The following is a 9,698-nucleotide window of genomic DNA, read 5'->3' on the forward strand; positions in this document are numbered from 1 at the left end:
TAATGCATGTATGAATGGCTTATGTAAGAAGAAAAGCCTAAAGAGTTGCTTCCCTTAAGCTGGGACCAAGAGCACTCTTCATGTTATGGAAAAGAGTTGCTTCCCTTAAGTTGGGATCAAGAGCACTCTTCATGCTATGGTAAAGAGATACTTCCCTTAAGTTGGGATCAAGAGCTCTCTTAATGATATGACAAGAATTATGACATGTATGATATGATGAGATATGATATGCATGATATTTTACTTTGTATGACTTGTACCAAGGGTGGGCTCCATAAGCGCCCCGGGGTCGACGGACTATGAACGGACCTCGTTAAGGGATGGGCTCCTCAGTACGCCCCTAGGTCGACGGACTATGAACGGACCTAGATCCCTAGTAGGTTCGGGGCTAGCTACCCTGTCCTAGGGATTGCGCATTTATGTTTACATGTGGTACAAGTCAGGGCCCTTCTCATGATGATGATGATATGATATTCAAGTATGTATACTATATGTTTTGAAAGAAGCATGATGCATATGTGCATTCCATGATACATGTTTTAAAAATATACATATTGCATCTACATGCACATATTTATGAAATTATGTTTATGCACCCTTATGAACAGGTATGAGTTATGATACATGTTTACATGATATGATAGGCTTCATGATATGTGCTTAAAGAATGTGATATGAATCATGATATACCTTCACATGATAGACTTTGATATGTTATGCTCCTTATGTGATATGATATATTATGTTCTGCTTTCCCTCATGTTATGCTATGAGTTGTTATGGTTTTTACATGATAAGATATGTTCTATGTTATGACTCTCCATGCTATGTTATGCTATGCTATGTTTTCTACATGTTATGTTATGTTATGTGTTTCTTCGGATTTATGGGTAGGCAAGGATCTCACTAAGCCTTTGGCTTATAGCTACACGTTTTCCTTGTACTGCAGATAAAGGCAAGGAATGGATTGTTTAAGGGGAGCAGAGCAGGAAAGGCAAGGAAGATGTGTGTGGAAGTGCTGGTGGATATATCTATTTAAGTTTCTTTGAATTACCTAAGTTATGCATGTGAACAATGTTGGACCTATGCTTATGCTGATGATTTCAGCTAGTATTTCATACACTTATGATATTTTACTCATGTTAGAATAATGAAGATATGATGATAATGTTCAGTATGCTTTGATTCACATGCCATGATAAGTAAACTAAATGCATATGAATAAAAAAATTTAAATAAGTCTTCCGCTGCCATGAATCCATATGCATTAGTATAATTGATGTCTATGTTTCAGTGACGTCCGTCCCTCCGGGGTGGCCATAGTTCTACCTGGAAGGGCGGGCGTTACAACGTGGTGGTATTTCTTGTACTATACGTAGATAACATTTTTGGTAGTTGGAAACAATATCAAAATGTTGTCAGAAGTAAGGGTATGGTTGTCCAAATAATTCGATATAAAGGACTTAGGAGAATGTATATATTTTTGAGATCAAAATAATAAGGGATTGAAAGAAAAAATATATTTTACTTATCCCAAGCTTGATACATCGGAAAATCCTTGCTCGTTTTAAGCATACAAAACTCCTCGAAAGGTTTCTTACCTTTTAAACATGGAGTGTCTTTATCTAAAGAGATGTCTCCGATGACATCAAAGGAGATTGAGGACATGTAGGCAGTTCTTTATGCTTCGGCAGTTAGACAACCTAATGTATGCTATGCACAAGATCAGAAATCTATTTTGCCAAGGGCATAATTAGCAGATATCAAAGTAACCCTAGACAAGGACATTGGACTGCAGTAAAGCATATATTAAAGTACCTTAGAGGCGCTAGAGATTATATGCTAGCTTACAAGGTAGTTAATTTGGTCCCTATGGGTTACACGGATTTTGACTTCCAATCGGATAGGGACAATAATAAGTCGACCTCGGGGTTTTGTGTTTACTTTAGGAGGAAAAGTCATAACTAAGGAAGAGTGATAAGCATAGGTGTTTTTCTGGACTCCACCATAGAAGCTAAGTATATGGCAAGCCTCTGAGGTAGCCATAAAAGCTGAATGACTTAATTACCTCAAGATAGACTTAGATATGATTTCTAGTTTGTCCAAAGATTATTACAATTTATTGTAATAATAATGGTGCAGTAACAAACTCGAAGAAACCATGAGTCTATAAGGCAAGTAAACACAATAGAGCGCAAGTACTACCCAATACGAGAAATTATATAACGAGGAGAAGTTGTTGCCGCCTAGATTGCATCAGATGATAACCTAAGGTCCTTAAGGCAAGAGCTTTTTGAAAGGCATGGGAATCAGATGTATGGCAACAGATATGGCAGCTTAGTCTTTTAGTATAAGTGGGAGATTGTTAGAGTGTATACTAAAAGCCTAGCTTTTGGTATAAACATTTATCTAGAAATAAGAATCACATTGGTCAAATGTCTACATTTGTGATAAATGTCGTTGTTCAATTAATTTATATTGTAGATAAAATGGTGTGTGGTGTCACAAACAAAAGATCATGTTATCAGTACCTTATAAATTATAAACAGTAGCTCACGACCATGATGGAAAGGAACAAACCATTGGAAGGTCGTAGTGTAATTAGGTGTTAGTTTATCTTAACTATATAATTACACTAATACACTAAGAGTGTATTGAGTAGGACCATTAGAGGTCGTTTATTTTATACTGACTTTATAAAGGGACAAAGACCTCAGTTATTATGGAAGTGTGTGCTCTTAATCCTAATATAATAACAAGCACATATATTTGATATTTATTTCTTTAATTTATCAATGGGTGAGATTTAGTTCGATGAATCAATAAGCCCGATAAGTTGGGAAATGATATCACTTATAGTGTGTGTCGTTGATTATAGAAGGAAACTGTGTCCTAGTAATCTAGGTTGAGAATGTCCCCAAGAGGAGCTCATAAGGATTGTCATGTTAAACCCTGCAGGTGGACTTAGTCCGACATGACGATGAAGTTGAGTGGTACTACTCTTGGAGCTAGATAATAATTAAGTGAGTTGTCAGTAACTTACTTAATTAGTGGACATTTGTTATCTTAAACGCAGGGAGACTAACACACTCATAATAAGAAGGAGCCAAAATGTAATTTGGGATTGGTGCGGTAGTTCAATAATAGTTCTTTAGTGGAATGAATTATTATTGATGAAATTAAGTTGTGTGTTCGGGGCAAACACGGGATGCTTAATTTCATCGGGAGACCAAAACCAATTCCTCCTCACGGTCCCTATCGTAGCCTCTAGTATATAGAGATTTATACCCACCGCATACCCACCTTCTTACCCATCCAATAGGGCCGGCCAAGCTAGCTTGGAACCCAAGCTAGGGCCAACCAAGATCAAGTGGATGAGTCATGTAGGTAGCCGGCCAAAGCTTGGGTCCCAAGCTTAGGTGGCCGGCCACTAGAATATTAAAAAGGATTTTTATTAAAATTATTTCTTATGTGGATATCATGATTTTAAAAGAGAGTTTAAAAATTAAAAATTTCCTTTTATAGCTTTCTACAAAAGATTAAGAGAAAAGATTAATCTCTTTCCTTATTTGTAGTTTAAAAGGATGGTTTTAATTTTTTGGTAAAAACTTTCCTTATTTGTAAATCATCTACATGTTTAAAAGAGAGTTTAAAATTTGAAATCTTTCCTTATTTGTTGATTAAAGAAGGATTTTAAATTTTAAGAAAACTTTCCTTTTTAATCATGTTCATGATTTAAAAGAGAGTTTAAAATTAAATATTCTCTTTTATAAGTTTCTACAAAAGATTAAGAAAAGATTTGATATCTTTCCTTATTTGTAGATTAAAAGAGATTTTAATTTATAGAGATAACTTTCTTTTTATCCACATGTTTAAAAGAAAGATTTTAATTTATTAAATTTTCTTTTTATAAACCAATCATGAAGGGATAAAAATTATTGAGAAATTTTTATAAATTTCTGGAAGCAAATAAGGAAGTTTTAATTGGTGTTTAAAATTTTATTTGCTTGGAGATTTCTTGGTGTGGCCGGCCATTGCAAAATTGAAAAGAAAAATTGTTTTTAATTAAATAAATTTTCCTTTTCAATGGCAAAAGAATTAAGGAAGTTTTTATTAAATTTTCCTTATTTTCTGAGACCAAGGATTATAAAAGAGGGAGTAGAGGAGGCTTCAAGGCTAAGGACTCTATTCTATTTTTCTCCCTCTTTTCCTTGGTGGTGTGGCCGGCCCTTTCTTCTTCTCTTCTTCTTCTGTTTGTGGCCGAACCTCTTCATGCTCATGGAGTTTTAATTGGTGGCCGGATATAGCTTGAGGAAGAAGGAGAGAAAGCTTACATCCCTTGGAGCTTGGTTGGTGGGAAAGATCTTCATCTTTTGGAAGCTTTGTGCTTGGCCGAAATTTGAAGAAAGGAGAAGGTGCTTTGGTGGTTTCTCATCTTGGAAGATCGTCGCCCACACAACGTCCGAGGTTAGAAGAGGAATACGGTAGAAGATCAAGAGGTTTTTCTAAAAGGTATAACTAGTATTTTTTCTTTCCGCATCATATTAGTTATTTTTGGAAATAATACTAAATACAAGAGGCATACGATTCTAGAGTTTCGAATTTGTTTTCGATATAGTGTTCTTTTGTTTTTCTTTTCCTTGTGATTTGATTGTTCTTTTCGGTTAACCTAAAGTTATTTTAGGAAATTAAATATTAGCTTTCCATAAAAGGTTTTGTCTAGTCGGTGGTGGTTGCTCCCATATCCAAGAAGGCCATGTGCCTCGCCACGTCAGTACTGGAAACCAATTATGGAAATTAATATTTAATGGAATTAATAACTTAAGGTGACTTGGGTCGAACGTGTTAAGTTCCGCAGGAGATCCAAGTCAAAACCTAAAAGAACAAATAGATTAAGTTTTGGATCAAACGTGTTAAGTCCGCAGGCGATCCAAAATTTAATTTAAAAGAACACATGGTAGCTAGGAAAAGGTTCAGACCTTTGTACAAAATTTTTGTATAGTGGAACCTCTAGGTTTTCCGAGTAGCAACCAACAAACCCCTCCTCTATATTAGGCCTCCTTCAAGATTTGAAAGGGGATCTTCTCCCTTTTATGTGGAATTCTAGATTTGGGCATTCCTCCACCTTCTTGGAGGGTTTTCTGACGATCTAAGGGCGGATCTTCAACGAATCGACTCCAGGAAAGCAAGGATTGGTTCTGAAGATGGTTCTTCATCGTAGATAAGTTTTCTTTCTCCCTTTTCTTGGATTGGGAATCAGGAATGCTTGTAATTTCCTTCTCTCTGGGGTTCTTTCCTTGTTTCATGGATTAGATCTATTATTCTAGGATGGAGGGAGTAATTGTAAGGATGATTTGATGTAAAACCCTTGTGGATATGCAAATTTTCTATTTCTATGATTTTGCCCTGTTTGTATCTATTCTTTCTTGTGTGGATTGTTGTGATTAGGGCTTAATTACCATGCTTTATTGAATGTTTGAATATCTCATGGATCTTGTATGGATTGTATCTCATTCGATTTTTCGAGGGACGTTCGTGACAGGAACATGCCCGTGTAAGAACATTTGAGGGATAATCTTGAGAGTGAAATTAGGTATTTTAAGAGGGTAGGATGGATGGTTTGTGTTCATATATTATATCTTGATGCAGTTGAGGAGTGATGAATTCTATGTTAATTTTCTGCGGGACGCACATCACAGGCAATCCCGTGTAAGGACAACATAGGTTCATTTCTAATTGATCACATTTAGGTGTAGATTTCAATCTAGGCCGGTTGTCTATTGCAAGAAAGAACCAGCAACCTTCTACAAATGATAGACAATTGAGGAATAAGATTTGGTAGATTATTTACATGGAATAATCCTTACAAAGAAACCAAATTTCATAGAACATTCCCTTTATCGTTGCCCTTATTATTGTTTCTTATTCTTACATCTCTTTACTTACATTCCATAGTCATACTTAGCTTTTGGAAATCAATTAATTAATTGTTTAGCTAATTCGCATTAAGACATCTTTAGTGCTTATTCCAGTCCCTGTGGATACGATATCTTTTAGTATTACTTACGACATTTCCGTACACTTGCAGATAGTCAACAAGTTTTTGGTATCGTTGCCGGGGACTGTGCTATAACATTAGAGATTATCAATTAGGTTAGACTAAACATAACTTTTCTTTTCATTTCATTAGCATAATTGTAACTAATCTTTAGAATTATGTTTTTCTTGTATATCTTTCTACTTCTTGTCAATTCCTTTTTGTTGCAATTCTAACTTTGCATTCTTGATTTCTAACACTCTAATCTTCCTTTCCTCTATTTTCTCTTTTGATTTAGTTTCTTTCTTCTTTTCTTTTGTAAACATATCTTGTAATCCTTAGCATATGAATTATTCTAGACATTTCTCTTTTTCCTTTTATCTTTTTTTCTTCTTGTTTTCATTATGTACTTTCTTTCTTGCAATTTTAATTCTGCATTGTTTTTCTTGCTTCTCATATTGCATTTTATTTCTTGTCTTTGATTCTTCAATTTTTTTTTTCTTCTAATAATTTTTTCTTGAATATCCATGAGCACTAACATGTCAAGCAGGCCCATGAGAAATTTTTTTACACCCTTTTCTGCAAGATTTTTATCTCCCATTGTGCAACCTCAAATTGAAGCAGAAAGTTTCCAACTAGACCCAGAGTTAATTTTTATGATACAAGGTCACAAATATGGTGGAGAAGTATCAAAAAGTCCTTATCTGCATCTTGAAACATTTTTAGAGATTTGTGATAAGGTGAAATGTGAAGGAGTGTCAGCAGATGCAGTTTGATTGATGGCATTTTCTTTCAATATCAAGGATAAAGCAAGGACTTGGTTATATTCTCTCCACCCTCAAAGTATCACAAGTTGGGAGCAATTGGAGAAGCAATTTCTGAATCATTTTTTTCCTCCAAGAAGAATAGTGTATATGAGGAATTGCATAACAAATTTTGCTCAGGCATATGGAGAATCATTGTTTGAAGCATGGGGGAATTTCAAGAGTCTTCAAAGACAGTGCCCTCATTATTGTTTTGAAAAATGGTTGATTCTGCACATATTCTATGGGGGAATTTCTTTCTCAGACAAGAGTTTATTGGATTCATCAGCTGAAGGTTCTTTTATGGACAAAAGTATAGATGAAGCATATATGTTAATTGATCAATTGACATTGAACGTCCATGAATGGTCAAACATAAGTTGGATGAAATCTCCCTCAAACATTCAAGAAGTGCAAGCCATAAATGCTATAGATCTTGTTAAACAAATTGTAACTCAACCATCTATGAGTTTTGAAAATCAAAAGTCACAAAACGGGGAGTTCAACATTTAGGGGCAAAGATTGAAAGTATTGTTTCAAATTGGTTTAAAGAAGATCCCCCTCCTTCGCAGACAAGATCTGGTGAAAAGTATGGTGATGTTGGGTTGAGAAATGAACAAATCATGAAGAACTTCTGAAGAAAGACATGTTTAAAATTGAGGAGAAGAATAATAAAAGATTACAAGAACTCAGTTCCAATTCTCCAAGAAGTTCCCAAAGGCCACAAGTACCTTTCCCTCAATGATTGATCACACCAACACTAGATAACCAAGCTGGACCTCCTCCAAAAGATCAAAGGGAATTTCGGAAAAGGGAAGTTAAATCTTTCCCAGGACCTTCACTAAGGGTTTCTTTTCCACAAATGTTAGTGGGGGTCAATGAAAATAAAGATTTCGGTAAATCCTGTGACACTAATATGGTTGAGTGAAGATTTTTGAATGTATATGAAGATGAGGACTCTTCAGATGAGGATTTTATTGATAATGCAGTGGTAAATAAGTTTTCAGATTTACCTCTGAATTTTATAGGGTGTCATAGTGACATTGAATTTTCAGATGATAAATGTGATGTGGTAGATCAACTTAAAACTACAAGTGAAGTTATTGATCCTCTTGTTATTGATTCTCCTATTGAGGATATAGATGTTGGTTTATTTTTTGATGTATGTGTTGATGATGATGATCTGGAAGAATGTGTAGGGAGCTGTGTTGTGGAAGCAGCATCTCAAGGATCACCACCTTTGTCCACACAACCCTTAGAGGTTGTAAGAATTGATCATGTTGTGGAACAATGTGTAGGGACTTATGCAGAGCTAGCAAAGTCTCAAGAATCACCATCATTGATATCATCAACACCTGAGTCAGACTCAGAACCATCATTTGATTCAGAGGAAGTTACATCTATATTTTTAGAAATATCAGGTATCTCTCAGCAAAGCAAGATAAGTACTTCTTCTGATCTTTTGGAAAATTTTATAGAGGTACCTATTATTGACTTTGTTGGATGTGATTCAGTTTTATTTCTTATTCTGCTTATCTTAATAAGGTTATGACTCTATCTTATGTAATATGTTTGTAGGAGATTTGTACTTTCTTTGCATGTGAAGATTTCACTTGGGCTATTAATTGGAAGCTCACTCTGAACTGTCTTCGACCACATGAAAGAACTTCAAAGAAGACGAAGATGGAGAGAGCAATACTTCATTTTGTAATTCCTGTACTGAAAGCTCCCTCCATAATAAGAGCCCTTGGTAGGAGGGTGTTGAAATATCTTACCCCTCCAAGAGCGAGATTTCGATAAGTCTAATGAGGTGGTCGAGCTAATGACTTTAAACAAGCGCTTCTTGGGAGGCAACCCAAGTTCATTTTCTTTGTTTTCATTTGTCTTTAGTTCTTTCTACTTTCATTTCATTCTTTATAATAAACATGTATCCTCTACTTAATTTTTGTTGTCAATATTCTTTTATAGGACTCAAAGATTAGGAGGAGTGTAACTACATGATGGAGAAGTTAATGACATGGGCATTTGGCATGCATCATTTGGTAACTTCTCTTACTTTTAATCTCCTCCACAATTGTTTTAAGTTTTCATTGGGACAATGAAAAGTTTAAGTCTGGGGGGATGCATTAAAAGCATTTGAATTGCTTTGTTTATTTTTTTATTTTTGCTTATGTCTTGCATTTGTTTTGATTTCTCATGGCATACATCTTGAGAACATCAAACTTCACTTATATGATTTCTTGTCTTTTAGTAAAAATGTTAGCACGTTCATTATCTAGATTCATGATGTTTTAAGTGATGCTAGTAGTATGCTTAGTGTACCTCTTTTTTCTATCTTGGGTAGCATGAAATAAGCTAAGTATCATATGGAGATTAGTTTGAGATTTGGCTTGACCTTAATGATCTTATCTTCACTTCACTATACTTGAGCTTGGATAGTTGATATCATTGAAATAGTCATGATTCATCTTGTTTGTTTAGTACTTGGTTTCCATGGTGATTTCTCAAACTTCATTTTGGTTACTGGATGAGGCTCAAGTAATGTAAACTCATTTGGAAAAATCAAAATATCTCAACAATTGTGCTAAAAGTACATTTATAAATAAGTTTTGCACAATGCAAATACTTATGAAAAAAGTAAAAAAAATAGAAAAAAAAAGTGAATAAGGGATATAAAAAACAGTTGTCGTGAGTGGAATCTAGTAAGTCACCCCTTTGAGACCGAGTTAGGTTACTGAGGAAATGACTGCTTAGCTTCTCTTGAGATTGAACACGCCTTTGAGACCTTGGGTTGATTGAGAAATATGAACCAAGTGTGTGGCAGGTAAGTGTTTATCACCGGTTACGTGCTTATCACT

The 9,698-nt window shown here is 35.0% G+C and overlaps 1 non-coding gene across 1 annotated transcript; it reads right to left on the bottom strand.

The window, feature by feature from the left end:
* Nucleotides 1–6,949: 6,949 nt before the first annotated feature.
* On the bottom strand, nucleotides 6,950–7,055 carry LOC121993325. The gene has a single exon (XR_006115187.1). It is a non-coding gene; the product is annotated as a small nucleolar RNA R71 (small nucleolar RNA).
* Nucleotides 7,056–9,698: the final 2,643 nt, after the last annotated feature.

This window comes from Zingiber officinale, chromosome 6B (genome assembly GCF_018446385.1).
Source record: "Zingiber officinale cultivar Zhangliang chromosome 6B, Zo_v1.1, whole genome shotgun sequence".
In the NCBI taxonomy this organism is placed as follows: Eukaryota; Viridiplantae; Streptophyta; class Magnoliopsida; order Zingiberales; family Zingiberaceae; genus Zingiber; species Zingiber officinale.